This window comes from Tinamus guttatus, unplaced genomic scaffold (genome assembly GCF_059628265.1).
Source record: "Tinamus guttatus ecotype Peru unplaced genomic scaffold, ASM5962826v1 Tinamus_guttatus_pri_ptg000314l, whole genome shotgun sequence".
NCBI lineage: Eukaryota > Metazoa > Chordata > Aves > Tinamiformes > Tinamidae > Tinamus > Tinamus guttatus.
In genome coordinates, this window is record NW_028288848.1 from 4944433 (window position 1) to 4963774 (window position 19342).

Below are 19342 nucleotides of genomic sequence, written 5' to 3' on the forward strand. Positions count from 1 at the left end.
ATAAACGCGGGCTCCAGGCCCCAGCGCGCCCTCCAGCCCTCGAGGAGGCAGCAACGGGGCTGGGCAGCGCGCAGGAGGCTCCCAGGCCCCAGTAGCTCCGTCTGATGCGACACACGTCCCTAGCACGTAACCCGAGCACCGAGGAGACCCTACGGCAACCGCGGGCGGGAAAATCGCCGACACCAACGGTCGCTCCCCCCGCTCAGCGCGGCGCGCCCCTGCACCCGCTCCCAACGGCCCTAACGGCCCCAACGGCCGCCAGTCCCGCTGGGAGCCGCTTCAATTTCCCGCTTCCGGGAGAAGGGGGCGGGGCCAGTGGGGCTTCCCGCCGCGCGCCTGCGCGGGAGCGGCCGGTGGGGGGCGCTCCGCGCGCGGAGCTGCCTCTGCGCCCGCAGAGCGGCGCGGGCGGGCGCGCGAAGTGGCGAGCGGCGCGAAGTGGCGAGCGGCGCGGGCGGGCGGGCGAGCGGCACAAAGCCGCGCTGATGTCGCTGCTGTGTCACGACCGGGTCTTGCTGAGGTCCGTTGGCATCTTGGTGGAAGAGGTACTCCCCAGTCGGGCCCGAAGCTGGCGCCACACACGAAGAAGGGACTGGAAAAGCAGTCGGGATGGCGACAAGGAGTAGCCCCGCACAGGAGCAGCCTGAGCTGTGGGGTCGGAGAGCGCTCTGGTATTCGGAGGGCTGCTGAACCAAGCAAAAATCTCAAGTCAGCCTTCTTAGCCACATCCCCTGCCACCCTGTGGCCTATTCCCCCATGTGGGTGCCTGTTGCTCAAGGCTGGTGGGTATAAAAATGTGTTTTTCTAGTATAATTGCCAGGACTGAGGAAAAACAGCTGACGTAGCTGCAAAGGGCAAGTGCTGGTGAAGCATCTGTGGCTGCTCTGGCTCTGCCCATGGCTGGACAGCGTGAGGAGGCCCCACAGGGCAAACAGTGACTGCCGTGTGCGCGGTCTGCAGGCTGGCGAGTCTCAGCACGTCGTGCCCTTCGTGTGGGCAGCGGGAGGGCATTAGTTCCCTGCCAATTCCTCCCAGCGAGCACAGATGAGGAGGCTGAATTTATCTTTGCATGAATTCCATGTATGCTGAGACAAGACACAGTATTACCTGGAGAGGTGAGTGAGCACAGTGTAGGCCTGACATTATGTTGGTAGTTGCCATGCTTTTGAGCATAAGTATATATAGGTTCAGCCACATTTCCAGGAGAATTTGATAGTGAAGATCACATCCTGTTTGATTAGTTAGGACATTTAGCAGGAAAACTCATGTGTTAACTCACATTATTGCTTGAAGGAATTCAGAGGCATTGTTCAACTCCAATGTGACTTACTCCTTTAATCTTTTTTAATACTCGAAGCTAATTTCATGTCTAAAACCTTATTTATTTTAAATAGTATGTCAAAAAAGGCACTGCTTAGTACAACAGTAAATGTTTCAATACAACTGCACCTCCAAATTACAAGTGAGCTGATTTTCAAATGCACAGGAGCTTTGAGACCACATGATTGCAAGTTTAAAACATGTTTCCTTCTGTCTCAGTGATAGTCCCTTTCTTAAATTACTCATGCTGTGCTGCACAGACATGCTGATGGCTGGGTTGCACAAAAACAACAAAGTCTGAGATTTTAGATCTTTTGCCAGCTGAGATTCCAGGAAGATTTTTACAAGAGCATAACACATGAAAAGGTAGATACACAGAACAGTCACCCTGTACGTGATCATTGTTATTTTACTGCAGTTACACCCACACACCCCACCCCAGGTGGGGATTCCTGTGTGCTTGAGACTGGGAGTATAGAAAGACAGTTCCACACATGGGGCTGATGAGCTTAATATACTGTACAAACAGGAGAAGAGGAAATATTGTCAGTTTTGCTCACCACTGGGTAATCACACTAGGAAAATATCCTGTTTAGGGCTGGTATTAAGTGTTTACCTGTGTTTACTGGGTTTGCCTGTGTGACTAATCCTGTAAAAGCATGTGACTTGCACAATATCAGATCTGGCAGGAGATCCCCGACACATCTGGGAACTAAACTGTCATCTTTACAAGTTCCTGCCCAGTGCTTTTATTGCAGAAACGCAGGAGAGATGGATGTTATGTTCTCCAAAATTTCATGGTTGCAAACAGAAATTAGACTAAAACCATTCTCGCAAGAAGTATGTATTTGTTTCCTTGAGAATAACGAGACTCTTCACATATTATCAATATTGGTATGTTTATGACACACTGTGTAAAATTTCTAGTATTGTTTGATTACTTTTTATTTCTTTGGTGACCAGAATAATTTTGGTTAAGCAAAATACAGAGAAAAAAAAGTATAGGATCTTGTTCACTGGGAGATAAAATTATTGAGATCTATTTGTAGAACATACCCTTTAAACTCATCAGAGCAGTTTGTCTCCCTAAAGAACAAGGAGGAAGACCTGCTTCCTGGCTTTGTTTTCTGTGTGCTTTGGTACTTCTATAGTGACACTTTAAAGATTAGATTTCTTCCAGTTAATACCAGTTTAATTGCAGACAGTTCCAGGATCTGGCTGGGCAAGTGGAAAATACGCTCTACACGTGGTCTCTCTCATTAATCTTATATTACAAGAAAAGCACTAGAGTTCAAACATGACCACTGACAGGACAAGAATATTTTCTAGTTCACTGCAAGCATCTTCTGTAGCAGCAAAGCCAGAGTAAGTAGAGAGTAATGATAAAGGAAACTGGCTCTGGGTCTAGAGACTCCAGTTTCACCTTCTTGTGTTCTGCGCCTTCAGAGCACAAGGAGCATCATAAAACTTCCATTTAATCACTTGTTAGGCAAAAAGGCCAGGGCTTTTCTCACTCTACATTGGCAATGAGTAATGGAGGTGTTAGCCAACATACTAAATCTTAAAGCACATATGCATTGCCCCCTTCTCTCATTTTTTCTGAAGTCTATTGATCTTGTTTCAAGCCAAGTGATGCATCCTGACGCATGAGGTACACTCTGCACTGTCTGCATAATCCCTCTAGCCTGGGGCAAGAGGGAGGAGTGTTTTTATGTGCCCAGCTACTAACTGCTGCAGAAATTTCTGAAGTCCTACCCACTTCTGCATGGCCTTAGGGCTGTGTTTTTGCTGGCTATGGAGGTTTGAATAATATTCACTTCTCAGAAATTGTTCTAACTTGTTTATAGCATGTAAATGTATCAAAAGAAGGGCCTTGTAGACTGCATTCATGGAGTAAAATCAGTTTAGGCTACATCAGAACTTAAGCTTGGAAGGTAGAGTCTGCTCTTATAACCGAAAATGACCAGTAATTACATTGAAGTCAGTGGAATGACACTAGCATAAAACTAAAGCAAAAGTAACATTTTCCTTTTCTGCCTTGTGTCTGGAGATTGCTTAGACTTGCCTTTATTTTTTACTTTAATTTTCAAGGTCTTGTAAAGAAAAATTGTCAAATTTATTATAGCCAAGAGGTTCTGCAGTTTTCTCTTAAAAAAGATATTAAGAGTTAGCTAAGATGGACTTCCTAGCTCTCACTGCTGCATATGAGAGTACTGAAGTGGTTGAGACTCTCTGCTAATAACAGGGACCAATATATGACAACACTGTCATTATTTTTAGGTCCACTTGAGAGATTTTCTCTGATATAGTCATGCAAAAATTGCAGAGACTTTGTTTAAAGTCTTTGCAAGACTGAAGCAGATAAAGGAAACAAAAAAATGTACCTTGAGTGCTCTCATCTTCGCTGGAGAACCAACTGATCGTTATTTTAAGAAATTTCAAACCCTTTTAATCCCAGCGCCTTGCCCAAATTTTTGTCATCTCTGATGATCTGAGCATATTTTTGTGTTAAATGTATTTACTAGATGTTATTGTTCTTAAGCAACGTGCAGCATTTCACCCAGAAGTGCTCACTTGGGGAAAATGTGAAAATGGGCTTGCTTTTATGCCCTGATTAAAAACTCTGCTCAGTTTTTAGAGTGGCATTGAGAGAGGTAGTCCTTGGAGCAAGTGTCAGTGGCATCTAGCTTAGGTTGGGTATCTTCAATTCCATGATCTTCAAGGTTAATAACTGCAAATCTTACAAAGTAAAAACTTAGACCCAGGGATTAAATGTGGATGTGGTGTTAAGAGACATTTTCCTATCAGTAAAGTGACATTTTCCTATCAGTAGCCCATGTAGCTTAAAGGTTGTGTACTGGCATCAGGGACCTCCATCACATATGTTGATAGTCACTGAACAAGCTCTCTGTCAGTCTCTGTCATGACAGACAGCCTATAGTGTTTCAAGTAATGGCACTGTAGCTGAAAATCTCTCAATACATTGACAGCTGAAAGGAGAGTTTTTCTATTCTTGGTACCTTAAAGTTTAGTGCATTTTTTTTTCCTTGAGTTAATTGCAGGGATTTTGTGGGGTAGTATATGCCAGAATAAACTATTCCATCATTGTTAAGTATTTGGCAGTAACTCAGTGCATGGGTGTACATTGACAAGTTTTCTCTTGAAAGACTCCACAGGAGTTAGATCAGCACCCTTAAAACTGTGGAGTTTTAAATAATATATGACTTGCCTCTTCTTGAATCTGTGAAAACAGGCATGACTAACCTTGACACAGGCCACAAGGATGTCTGGTTAGAAAGTCCTGTGTGGGATTCTTGCTTCTCTGAGGATCAGCTGTGTACATATATGCACACCCTTTACTTAATCATATGTGACAGATGGGTGGTGAAGAATATCATCAACATTACTATAATGCTGGAACTAGGATTGTCACCTGTGTTTTGATACTCTCAAGGCCTTTAGTGGAATATATATTGCTACAGTCTAAGATTGCCTTTCCATTGCATATTTTCATTTTGTCCCATTTCCATGCTTATATTCCTGCCCCACAAATGCAGCTGTAGTCAAGCTGATGCTGTAAATGATTAAACTGTGGCAGAGTGTTCATCATCTCAGGCAGAGGAATCCTAGGAGGTGGTCACCAGCTCGGGAAGCTCTTGCACAAAGAGACTGGTATGTGTTCAAGTCAGAACACATAGAGTGTATTTCACAAATGAATGTGTACTGTGTTTTCCCCTACTTATCAGTCTTCTATCTTTGACTTCTTCATATGGAAGAGTAATTCATAACATGTTTATCAAACAACCTTTTAAAATAACAAATCAAGGCAAAGCATTACAAAAATTGCAATGAAAGGGCCCATGCAGAGTATTCTTTCTAATTATTTAAAATTGTTATCAACGTTATGCACACGTATCAGCTTGTTACGTCCTTATATTTTGCAGGGATTGCATATTCTTGATGTGCACTAACTCCTGCAGATTCTGTTCTCCCTCATTTTGAGTACTCAGAGGGGATTGCACCTCACATTGATGAGAGGGGAGTATACACTCCTATCAGCAGCTCAATAATTATTAGGTTTGGGGCATGCCTATTTATCAGCAATACGAATTGCTTCTAGATGTTTTAGGACCCCCAGTTCAGTTTCCAATACACGCTGTGCATGTCTGCACTGCTAAGTAAATACTTAATGAAACTGAAACTTAAACACTGCCTGCTGGTCAAGTAAATGAGCTTCAGAGCAATATTACACTGCTTATTCTTCACTAACAAATTACAGTAGTTTTTATCCGCAGTTACAAGTTTTAAGACACTTGCAAAGATGTCAGACCATTATAAAAAACCCAGTAATTTACTGAAGTAATTTACTGCAATTAAAGTAGATCGGCCTGTGTTTTACAGCCCTAGGCAGTGCTGGCAGTGAAGTCCCCAGTTCAACGCAATACTGAAATATGTGTAACTTTAAGCATGTGAGCAGTCCTCAGGAAAGCTAATGGCAGTTCTCCGTGATCAGGGGCAGGAACAGGGAAAGCCAAGTTTACTGATGAAAACATTAATGGGATATATGACAGTACTGTTTAAGAACATAAAAGGCAGCCATAGGAAGGAAGACGGTAGATTATTCTACCCTGGGAATGGAAGAGAGAAAGTGATCCTCTGCTGAAGTGAGATGCTCGTTTTGGGAGTTAAAAAGATTTAACTGCAGGTATAGTGAGATACTGGACCAGATTGCCCAGGCAGGATATGAAACCTCCCTCTCTGGTAATTTTTTAAAAGGTGTTTAAAGACAGAACTATCAAGAATTGTTAAGATGGAGCTGGTCTTGGGGCAGAGAGATGGGTTAGATAACTACTTGAAGGTCTTTTCAACCTTGTTTTCTACAGTCGCATATTTTTATGTGCTTGCAATTACACATATGCATAAAAATGGATATATAAAGACAAGAGTTTATCCGTATAGGTATAGGGGAATATTATTGTCAGAAGGGGGAGCAATGGATCATCGTTCTCATTGTGCTCTCTCTCAGGGCCTCACTTCAGATGAGAAATGGATTCAGCGAACTGAGTGTAGCAAACTCCAGTCATAAATGTACTTGCCAGTGAGTCACGTATTTTAGATCATCACATGTACTGTGTAAGTTCCACAGTTTTTATCTGTCAGAAGTATTTTCCTAGTAGATATTTCTAATAATTGAATGGCCAAATACTTTGTTGTGAACTCCTTAATCTGTTCTGGAAACTAAAATTATCTTAAGTTATTGAGGCTGCAGAGCCTTCAGCTGACAATTTTAATTACGGATGTTATTAAAGTAGAAGCCAAAGAGCGGTTTCTTTGCAGGCACTGAGTGAGGCAGTCACCATAACATGCATCTGGCAACTCTGTGATAACAAGTATGCCCAGAAAGATCCATCTCAGCAGGAGCATCTGAAATCCATAACATATGGTGTGAGGATGAGCCCAAGGTGCCTTGATTTTGATAAGGGAAAGCTGCATGTTATCACAGGTCTTACAAGCTGAACTTCTGACAGAACTAAATTAATGCAAATCTGTCTGAATCAGTCTGAAATGAAAAGTTTGAATAACAGCAAAGTTTTCCGCCAGTCACTGTGCTGAGCAGGAGTGACACACACGAGGCCTGCCTTTTGGGAAAGGCAGTGCCTTTGTGCTCTGCAGTAAGAAAACCGATTTTCAAGCTCAAACATGCAAATAGAGATGGGCTAAGTCGGAAAGTTCACACCTGTCAGTAAACCTTCCGAGATGAGAAGCACAAGCTACTTAAGCGGTGCGGATGCAAGTTTTGAGTGTTAACTTGCAAACATCATATTGAGAACTGTTTCTAAAAATCATCTTAGTCCGAAGTCATTGCTGAAGCCCTTGTACAAGCAGCGTACTGACAACAAAAGCTGCTTTTTCCCCTGTGGTTTCCCACTGCTAGCTGAGCAGCTACAGAACAGTGTGTACACATTGCCTTCATGCCACCATTTCTCTGTTTACTTCTGGCTTTAAATACCTGCTTGGCACTGATTTTCAACTGGAGGACAACCAGTTTTTAAGCTGAGAACCTCTTGCAGACAGTGTTTTGAGAAGGACACAGTAGAACCGCTACATGGCTCTTACTGGGAAGAGCAGGAATGAAAGCATAACTCTGGGCCAAGGAGACAGATTATATAGAGACTTTCCTGGTAAAGCCAGCCAACATTTATTATTATTTTCTGCATATTCTTTGTTTATGTCTCTGCTGTTTTAGTCATCCCCACTGAAATTTTGTATTCAATATTTATAAAAAATGTGAACTATTCCAAGGGAAATCCCACTGTGCGAGGCAGTGTGAACCCAACTTCCAGCATCTTTTCCTTGTAACTATCAGGATAAATATGTGAAAGAAGAAGCTCGGAGCTATCTGAGGCCTGCGGAAAATAAAACAACTTTGCAGCCAACGCTGACTTGTAGGACAACTGTCCCCACAACTGTCCCCTTAACATTGCATTCCTGTTCTATCAATGATTTCCAGATCCCTTAGGTGAGCAACCTGGTCTCCTGGCTCCCAGCTGCATATTAACCATACAACTATAAAATGTGACAAAGCTGTGTGATTACTGCCATCATCATTATCTATTTATGTTATAGATACGTATCGATACATGTGGGTAGATGTTCCTCAGACTGCATGGCACTTGTGCTCTTGTTAAGAAGAAACAGATAATATCAAATATGCTGCAGACCAGCGCTGTTCTGTTTTCTTCTGGGTCACAAATCTACGCTTTGTTTACCCTTCAGCAGGCAGGTTTTTGTTGGAGTCGCCTTATCATTTGCGGTTTTGTAAGGCAGAGGTGTGGCTGGCTAGAGATTTGCTTGCAAAAGCAAAATCTAATGAAAAGTGAGAAGCTTGAAAGGGTGTGGGGGAATGGGAGCATAAAGAAAATAACCACAAATGGAGCTGAATACTACTTTTAACCCACCTAACAATAAATCTAGAATCTAAAGGATATTCAAGATTAAAGAACAGCATAAAACACACTAAAATGCACTTGTTGATGAGCTGCCAGCTTTGAATTTCAACTTCTGTAGTGGTGCTCAAATATTTACTCTCCCTCTATTGATAAATGATTCTGACTGCTCTTGTAACTGCAGCCACAGTTTTCAGCTTTTAGTTCTGCTCATAATTAACTTAGAGGCAAGGTAAAAAGTAATGTATGGGGACTGGCTGCTTTTTAACCCGCATGTTTGTTTTCTCACAGTTCTTTCTGAGGAGAAGCCTTGATTCTGTGTTTACTGGGACTTTCGACACTGTGGGTCCAGTCTACAGTTCCCGTGCAGAAAGTCTGCTTCCATGGGAGTGTTTGCACGGTTGGGAGCTCTGCACTAGGGTGGCAGGAGTGCAGTTTGATTAGGGTTACTCAAATGAAGACATGCCATAATAGAAGGAAACACGCAGATATTAATTTCAATGCAACAAGACAGGGATGCAAGGCACTGTAAAAAAAGGTAATCATTATTTATGGTTGCTGCATAGTAACAAGTTGAGAGGGATACACCTTGTACAAAGGAGAAAGTGAAATGTTAGCACCTTTCCTGTACAGCAGTGGTGCAAAGTATATTTCACCAGAGAACGTGTTTCACAAGCTTGTCAAGAACTCTTCAGTCAGAATTTAGCATTTATTGTACTCCAGACTTAATTTTCATAAATTAAAGCAAACACTGTAGCTTTAAACTTGTGAGTTCAAGTCATAATGACCATTTTCTTCACAGATGACCATTTTCTTCACAGATGAATGTTTCCAAAAGTTTTTGATCACAGCTCACTATGGAGCTATGATGCAGTCTTTTAATATTTGTCAGAGCCTCTTCTTACTAGTCAGGGGAGTTTCCCCACAACTGATATATTTCTGGTCTGTATTTGGAAGATTTTATTTTTTAATTCCTGTAAACGATGAGCTGAAACATCGCAAAATACTGCTCAGAATAAACCTGCTGACAGCCTCATGTACTGCTAGGGAAAATAGTACTATTTAGGTTACTGCCAGATGAAACACTTGCCTGGGCCTTGGCCCTGGCAGCATGTAGAACTTGCAGTTTTTACCATCATACCTATGCACAGAAGTCAGGCAGACCTGAGGTGATTTGCTTTGCCAAGATCTGTAAAAAAAACTTTCCAATGTGGCAGGAAGTTGGATCACAATTTCAATCTGTCTCAGTTTTCTCCTGAACAGAGTGTATACGTTACCATGTAGATAATCACCACAGAGTGGACAGCACATTGTAGACACTTCCCACTCTCCCAGTGCTTGCAATGAGCAAGCTGAGCAAAGAAAGACCTCTGAACTTTCTGCAAAGCTGATACTAGTCTTCTTGCAAGCAATGAAGTAATTTTCAAAGTCAGGAGAAAATAGGTTCTACGTAAAGGTGCCTATGACATCCTCTGTTGAAATAGATATGAACAGACCCTGACTCATCTTTGGATCTGCTGACTGGTACTCTTTGATTTCCTTTTCCTGATGTATGGTTGTAGAGAATTGTTTGTCATTGTAGAGGATTGTTTATCATGCTGCTGCTGTAGCTTTTGGAGCTGTTATACTGATCATGGATGGCTTAAAAATTACTAACGTTGAAGTATTCTATACAGTGCTTCCATCCTGATCTTTAATAAAAGGATACATAAGTCTGACATGTAGTCACTCAGTTCATCTGCATAGTTTCATTTTCTAAGAAATTAACTGAAAGAAGTTAAGAAGTTGATTGAAATGACCTAAGATTGGAGGTTGTCATCATATGACTGAAAGACACGTAAGTTTGGAGGAGGAAGTACTGTTCCACAATGCAAGTGTGACCTGTGATTTTGTGACCAAATCCATCATTGTCTGGTTTGATGACTTCCATCATGAACCTTTCTGCACTCTCATAAGGACAAAAACATTTATCCTGCTTTCAGATCTATAGATCAAAACTTCTGTGGGTGCACACTTGAAATTGGGACATGAACTTTTAGACTGTATTAGTCTGAAGACCTACAACATAAGTTTTTCTATATTGCAGGGGGGAAAAAGTAATTTTCTTACTTTTTTCTTTCTTCTACATACTCTCCCTGCATTCTTGATATTAAGCCTGCGTGCAACATTGAATATAGTAATTTCAGAGAGTTCTTTGGCCTCTGTACTCTCTAAAACAGCATTTCAGAAAAGTACTTTCAGATTGTTTTGTCAGTCTTTTATTCTAAATCCAGGTTTTTGATGGTGCTATAAACTATATGCGTCTTACCTGCAATTGTTAAATTCTTTATTTTTATTTTATTAGTAGTTACCAAGCCGAAAGGATTATTATTATTTTTTTTAATCTTAAAGAGCCTGTGTGTGATGTCTTCCCTCAGTTCATGTCTAGGAAAGTCCAAAGTCATCTTTAAATGCTAGAGATGATTTTGTAATTCTTCTGTGTATTGTTAAGATTTCTCTTTGTTCAGGCAAAAAAAAAAGTATAAATAGTATTCTAAGAAACACATTTTCATAGTTGACATACCTGATACCTGAAAAATTTAGATAAATGATTTTTACTTCTATCAGGAATAAATGCTTATCATAAGCAATAAAATTTACTCCCATGGAGGAGCATCAAAACCAGCATTATGCACTCTTATTCCCTCAGTATAGATCTGTTGTTGTATTTGTTTTCCAATATCTGGAAATATCTTTCCAGCAGAGCTAAGCAGTAGTGATCTTTTGTTGGAAAAAATAATCAAGAAATCGAAAAATCTCAACCCTTGCAAATTAAAGCTTCAGCTATCAAATCAAAGAGTAGAAACTATGCACTGCAGTGCATTGATTCATCTGCCAAATGAGCAGTCACCTTTTACAAATAAAGAGAAGCTTAAGAAAGCTGGAGTGTGTTGAATACTGAGGATACTTGGTTGTTGAAGAAGGAAAAGTAAAAAAAGTGATGGGAGCCATAATTCTGTAGCAAGGAGAGTGCTTCTGGGGAGGATGCAAATCAAAAGAAGTGTTATTAGCTCTTCGTGAGATTAACTCATTTGTTACATCCGTCTTTTCACAGTGTGAGACAGAAGGGTCTCCAGGGCAGTGTCCAGTCTCATCATTGAGGCCATGTGTGAAGTCTCCAGCTGCCACGTGAGGTGCATTCTGAAGAATGACTCTACCAAGTCTCATGTCCTGTCTTGTGCTCCCTGTGCTGCAGGAGATCACCAGTCTTCTACCCAGGTAGATCGGGTAATAATATTTTATGCCTTTGGAATGTATCTTTTAATAAAGGTGTGGCATTTAAATTATGGCTTTGCAAGCTTGTACATGGCAGGTGAGGTTGTGTGCCCCAGGAAAAGCAGGTGCAGCAGGACAGGGGCCAAGAAGAGGGATTCAAGCCTTTTTGAGAACCAGTTGAATAGATAAATAGAAATAGGACAAAATTCTCTTTCACATGCCCCCTGCAAGCAGTTATAACACGTGGTACAGTCTCACATTTGCAGCCAAAGTAAGATCAAGAGTTTCTCCATTAAAGTCAGTGGTGTTAACCAGATCTAAAATGCAACAGAAACAAGTTCACAATCCAGCCTCACATTAGTGGCCACCAAGTTCTTCTTGGCATTTTCCTAATGTTCAGGTAAGTGTAAGTTTGCCAGCTATTGACTTATGGTGTGAAGCACCCAGGAGAGCAAGATGATGACTTGGTTGAAATGCGGATTTCCCTGATAATCAATGGCAACAATTACTGGGCTGAGAAGAGCTTGATCCCTTAGAGGGAATGGCTTAATAGCCCTCTTGGGAATTTTTATTGTGTTATTTACTTTGGCTGTTAAAGGTAGCACCACCCTGAAATGGGAATGCCTGAGAGCCTACTCACAGGAAGTGAAGTGGTTACTGTGTGAATTAACAAGGAGCCTGAACAGAAGGTTTGCAGAGTTTTCAGTCACCCATTCAAAATTTGGGGCATATAATGGGCTGAATGGACACATTTTGTGGGCCACTGGGATAGTCACAACTTTCTAGCAGGGGCAGAGCACAGCTAATCTAAAATATTTTGTGCTCCAGAGAAGCATTGCATGCTAGTCTTGACACTTACCCCTGAAGTATATTATTTGCAATGAAAGGCTCTTCAGCCCAGGATAGACTGTCTGCTCACAACATTTGAGAGAGCTGTGGAAACCCTAAGTTTATCCCACTGTGCAGGTGTTTCAGAGAACGGACTTGAGCCAGATCTTGCACATTCCAAGCGAATGTAGTCAATGCTGGGCTGGTCTTCTCTTGCTTCTCCAGACTGCTCTGGATCTCTGCTAGTGTCTCTCTCAGGAGAAGTCTGTGTCTCTGCAATGTGGACAGTGAGGAAATCTGTTCTTGAAAGCAGTGTTAGGTTGTGACAATATACATATGGCTGGGTAGCTTGGGAGTGGGGTACAGAAGATGTTCAAAAAACAGTACAGGCCAAAAAATGGCACTTTCAAACTTAGAAAGGAAAAGACATGGAGGGCAGAAATGCAACAGCACTGGTGAAGGTGAAAGAAAAAGAAAACTGCTACTGGATACCCTTCAGTTAATGTCTGCTCTCTGGAATGTATCTCAGTCTTGCCCTCCTCTGCCTTTCCCATCCTGCTCATGAGAATCCCTCTTGCCACGTAGCAGGTGAGTTGCTGCAAGCTGTAGCTGAGCCTGTCAGAGATCTTCCAGCAGGATGTTTTTGCCAGTATTAAGATTTGAATTTGCTGTTGGGGATAGCAGCCAAAAATCACCTGTATTCACCAGCACTCAACATTTCCTGGGGCTGACCTCTATAAAGTTTTGTCTTGTGCTTTTGTCCTGTACACACTGTTCCCCTGCATATTCTCGCTGTGCTGTTACTGTTTTGTTCTTTTCTTTTTTAAAGGAACTTAGGCTTGCAGACTTTAGACTGGCAGCTGGCAGGGCTGGTTGATATCTTTGTTTGAAACACTGATTGCTTGGCATTCTGGCCATGGCTGTGGCTGCTGAGCAATTCACAAATCAAATCTTGCTTTCTTTAGGGCTTGCAGAAGGTTGGGAGTTTTTTTTTCAGGCTGCCAGTTCTTTGCAAACAGTTTGCTTTGACTTTTCTCCATTATTTGTTTTGGCTGCATCACAGCCAGGTCCTTTGGCACTGGTTGTGTCCCTTCACTGGCTGGCCAGCTGAAATATATGACATGGGATGTTAGCAAATGATGCATTTTCTAGTGGATATTTTTGGACTAAGAGAAGCCGGGGCTAAAACTGTTTAAGGATTCATAGATGGTTTGCAAGCAGTCAGTAGTTTTCTAAATGCTAAGAAATAGAGAAATATTCTACCCTGTGGAGAAAACTTCAAGTAAAATTCTCAGGAACTGGTTGCTTAGTCCTGACTAAGTGCTCTGGGTGTGTGTGCACGGTGAATAACTAGCAGCAGCAGAGAAGAGCCTCAGTCCTGCTCTGAGCTGTGCTGCCATGCGTGGAGGATCTTGCAGGGAGCACTTATCTAGGGGACAAAGTGAAAAGGTTTATTCATCAGCCTGGTTATAGGAAAGAGGGGAGTGTCACGAATGAATGTTACTTAATATAAACCCAGAGTGATACACCTCAGACTGACTGCAGAGCGCGTAGGATCCTAGTGTCCAGTTTGCCCTTCCACAGTTTACCCCTGGAGAGTGAAGCTGTCTGCTCTCTCCCGACAGTGGTGGAGATAGATACACTCAAGTTGCAAATGTGTTCATGAGCCTGAGAGGTCTCACTTCTCCCAGGCACCTAATGACAGTAAGAGCGGAAAGCTTTCCCATCTCTTTCCACTTTCTCCCCCCCACCAGAACAGTCCAGTTCCTCCTCTCTGGACCAGTCAAGTTTAGTTTGTCCTGGCCTGAATGCTTCCTATGCATATATAGATTTATTGTAATTATTGCTGTTTGCGATGTGGTAAAACATAGGAGTAGCAGTAAGCTCCTGTTGTGTGGAGTGCTGCTTTAACCCAGAATGAAAGAGCCAAGACAGTCCTTAGCTGTCTGACCTAGATAATTAATGGATAGAAATAGTCCACATGTCTTCATGTCTTCTCCTGCTCCTTGAGCTCTCTTGGGGCCTGGGAGGTTGTGTTGGCAGAGCTGGTCAGCATCCTGACGTTACTCCCCTCCAGGCAGCCCAGAGGCAGTGAGCAGCTCCCCACAAGGCTTTTTCATGCCCGAGGTTAGTCACAGTGCGTTTCCCAAGCTATGTGCAAACCGGCCTCCTGAGTCAAGCAGTGAGTCAGGCGCGAGGCTCTGCTTGCCTCAGTAGCTGCCTGGCCTTGGTGAGTGAAGCTGCAGCACGGATGGAGCTGCAGTTGCTAGCCGGAAATAGGGGTGGCTTCTTCTTCCCCATATGAACCATCCTCATGTGGGCCTGCACTGTTTTAGGCACATTTATGGTTGATTCACTAGTCGTATACTTCATGCGTCAGTCAGGGCAGCGTTGCCTGGACAGTGTGTGGGCAGCAAAGCACCTTGTCTGGAGCTGTGCAGCCTCATTTTATGTCACTGACACCAAGCTCTCATTCCTCAGCTATAAACACAGGTTCTTATCTGTAAGGTCCTTGAGGAGAGCTATAACTAGACCAAGTGGCTCAACTTTAGTACTATCTTTGGTCTTCTTTTTGGAGTGCAGGGGAAAGAAAGGATCCAGCTGCCTAAAGCTAAGTCTGCTGCAGTTCATTGTGCTGTGCCAGGTAGAGGTAGCATGTGGCTTCCAGTAGATCTGAACACCCAAGGATACCACTGGTTGCATTGTAATGTGAGGATGCTCAGACCCTCTGTAAATGATGTCCTTGATATCAACACTTGCCCATGAGGAACTTGAGGCAAACAGAGTGTTTCCTCAGGCATATTTTATCAGCTTCATCTCCTCCTAAATTTCTACTTCTAAATGCAGAGTCAGCAGTTCTCAAGATGTGATTTTGTGATTTGTTTCCGTTTTCCTTTTAAGGTACCTCTATGTCATTTCCCCCCCATACTCTTGTTTTTTGCCAAGAAATTGGCAAAATGACTCATGAAGAAGAGCTCCAAAAACAGTTGGTTATCAAGAAAATTTCAGCCCCTGTCTTTCTCATTCCCTGCACTGCTGGGCATTCTGCTGCCAGCAGATGTAAAACAAGATGACCAAAGTGCCCGGTCAAAGTGCAGTTGATAATAAAAAGGACTGCAATGCATCATCTTTATGTGTCTTGAAGGTCATAAAGCTAAAGCTACTCTATCCTCTCTGTCAAGGCACAAGCCGAGTGCAGTTCCCAGGCCAAGGACTAAGTCTCTTATTGACTTAATTATCACATGCAGCGTGTTTGGACAGCTTCATATTGCTTGATTAGTGTTTAGGACACAGATTCATGGATGCTATGATAGCTCCACACAGGGAGGAAATTATGCTTCTTAAAAATCTCTCTGGGTAAAGATAAAAATAACTACAAGTTTTAGGATTTAGGAGATGCATTGATGAGTTCTGAAGATATCTCTACCCCTGTCAATAGTGTGGGACCTAGCCTTTGGAGGAGCAGTGTAAGGTTGTGTTCCTACCATGTCCCTATATAGTTTCAGAAATTTCTGATCTGAAACTTAATGGAGTGTCCTCTCCTAGTCACTGCATGGCTACAGTCCCTCGAAAGATACATGCAAAAATACATATAAAGCATCATCCTTCAAAACCTATGTAGGGTGAGAGAAATCATCATGAATACCAATTCTTGTGCAGAAACATGGACATAAAATGACAATGTCATATGCGGCAGGAGCAAAAATCTTCACCAAGGTATAGTTAAGCTTTGCTGCAGGACATCTTGCATACTAAAATACTGCCAAGATTCAAAAACTAATTGGACAAATTAATGGAAAAAAAATCCATCAGGGAATGATTGCAAAGCTGCTGCCTTTGACTCATGAGGTCTCCAGCCTCCAGCAACAACACCAGCCTGTGCTTGTGCTGTTCACATGGGCTTCACACGGCTTTTGACTTGGGTCACGGTGGGAAGCAGCATCTCGAGCTAGGTGGAGTTTTGCTTTGGCCCATCCTGGCAAGTCTTCTGCTCCAATTCCTATTGAGTGGGAAGTCTGCAGAAGTCAGAAATAAAAGATTTTGTTCCTTGCTCAGTTTGGTGTGTTTTTATTAATAGTGCTGCTTCCTGAGTTGAGCATAACTATTGATGGGGTGTGCAAGGCACTGACCCTCAGGTTCTGCACCAGTTTGTGCTAGCTGGGAGCTTAGCCCACTGTCTACAAATGGCAAAAAATGATTAGCTTGCAGCCAGCTTTGCAGAGACGTCAGCAGGTGCTGCACAAACTTTCTGTAAGAAAAACCCAGAACAGGTGAAAAGGGCTTGTTAAAATGTTCAGATCATGTATCAAAAAGCAGTGCTGTAGCGCTTCTTTTCGTTGCTTGTCTGCACTCTAAATAGTTAATCTACCTGAGCAAATAGGTAGGAGCGTTATTGCTTTCAATAAAGTTTGATTCCTGCAGGCAGATTTTTTTTTCCAGTGAGTGTCAGGTAATTGGAAGGTTAGGGTGAGGCAGGAAACCGCAAAATGCCTTTGTCAGGGCTTGCTTAGGAGCAGAGCGGTAGGGAAGAGCAAGAAGGGGGAGAGTAAAGCAGGTTAAATACAAGAAGAAGAGAACATTCTTGGATGATCACTCAGATTCCACACACCTTTGGAGGGGCATGGTATAAAGTGTAGGTGGAAAATTTTTGGTAGAAGGAAAACGACCGAGGAAAAAGAGATTTCCAGTTCATTAAACAAAGATTTCCAGGTAAGTTATATTACAACAACCAAAAAAAAAAAAAAAAAGGAGAAGAAGAAACTCTCCTCTATTATTTCTTTCCCAGATTCCTTGCAGGGCAACCTGTGGGAAGATGATATGTTTCTTTTATGGGCTGTACAATGCAAAAATAAGATTATATAAGAGCTGGGTAATTTTGTTTTCTGTATTTGTCAGCTAATATAGTTCTTTTTTAAATGAATATTAAGTGAGGAGAATATATATTCTGGGATTTAAGAAGTAAGAAGCCAAATTGTGGGTACATTTTTAATACTTTTGGTGAAACCACTGTGCAAATAGATAAAGTTCAGATGAATGTTTTCTATTCTGTAAGTACTGGTGAAATGGTGACGTGCAGGTCATCTGTTGACTATTTTAAAACCTGAGCAATTGGAAATGCATACTCTTCATCTGTTCCCTGCAGAAAATAAATTAAAAAATGCAGAAAATCTCTGCAGAAGCTCTAGGTAGTCAAAGGAGGGCAAAATACTAAAAAGTAGATCTCTAGTCCTGGGAAACGCCTGGAATCGCTTCTGAATTTTGTTAGTGCTGCCATGGACAAGTTTGCCTTGTCTCAGACAAGCAGGGTTAGTTATCAGCAGTGAGTCATTGATTATGGACTTCAGGACATGTTTTTGTAATAGAAGATTAGGAGGCACCGCAAGGTGCGTTTGGAGCTAGGTCACAGTATGTGAGAAGAGTCTGGTTCGAGAATTAGTTTTAATCTTTTCTGCAGCAGGACGTAGCTACTTGAACACAGGAACCTCTCTTCTTTTCATGTCTTTGGACTGGCTCTTAAGAGGGCTTTGGGTGAGTCACTTGTGCTTCTGTGTGACTAGTTTCTTCAGCTGTGAAAGATGCTAATAGCACCTGCCTGTTTGTAAACTTTTTTTTGTCTATATAGTGTCATATTGTTCAGCTCCTTTTCTGTGCCAGAAGTGAGAGGCTTGTGCAGGTCAGAAGGATCTTGCTCTGGGGCTGTTCTTCCTTGGGCAGCACGATAAAATAGACCCTGACAAGACACATTTTTGAAAGGAAGGCACCTGGCAGTGCCAAGTGAAGTGCAACTAGTGCTACTGTTTGTGCTGTGAGAAATGAGTCCGTATTGGTGTCCAGGAGGCCAGCGTGGGTTGCAGCAAAGGTAGGCATTGGTTCCTGCAGCGCGTCCAGGCTTTGGTTGAACATCTCAGCTGCTTCCTTGGCATTAGCATCATTTCTGTGCATGTACTAAACAAGCAGATTTGGAAACTTTACTTAGTCAATTTGACTCTAATTATATTCATTTTGGTAGAATAACTGAAAGTGAAAGGAACAGGTATTAAGGCAGAATAGAAAGGACAGTCAGGTGAAAGAGAAGCAGAAGGCCAGTTGTTAACCTGTTCAGTAAATCCTGGGACAGAGGCACCTGAAAGGCTTTCTTAAGAGGAATGGGTACCCTAGATATGATGGGCCGTGGCATTTGCTTTTAACATTATCAGTGATGTGATTTGGAGGCTTCTACTGAGTGTCAGTGTGTTAGTGATCAAAGGGTTCCTGTGGCATTAAATGTTATTAATCTCAGCACCTGCTGGTGCCTCTCTTCCTAACAGAGAGCCTCTCTGCAGGAGCTTTATTAGGAGGGAAGAGAGAGATGAAAGGATGGGTGCTGTGTGAGTGCAACAGCGTTCTCTGATGAAAACTGCAAGGACCAGCATGGAGGATTAAGCAGACCTGAAATGTGTGCCTGCTTTCATTGGTCTCCAATAAAATATGTCTTTGTGGCTATAAAATACCTCTCCCCTTTTAAAAATGTCTATAATGGTCTTTATTGTGAGTGTACCACCTCACAAGTAATACCTAGTATCTGAGCTAACCAGAAGGATCTGAATATCTCACCTAAGACTGACTTCACATCCTCAGGCTGTATCCATATGGCTAGAAGCTGCAGTGAATCTGCTTCTCCTCCATCAGTGCAAGGAGGTGCCACACAAAGCCCCAAGCCCAGCTAAGCAGGTTAAACAGTTGTGCTTAAAGCGAGATGTTCAGATGTCTGCTTGGTTCCCTGTCTGGTTTCTGAGTGTCTGTAAGTGGGGTGTACTTTGGAGCATCATCTTGCTGCTGTGCTGTGCTGCAGCCAGCTGGAATCGGGACAGGGGTGCCCTGCAGTGCTGGGCTTCTTTGGGAAGCACAGATCTAAGCACACCTTGCTCCATTAGTACAAGTGTGACAGTGCTAGGAGCAGCCTCTCCTGGTTCCCAGTACCATTAAGATCTGCAAGTTCCCTGTTTTTACAGGTG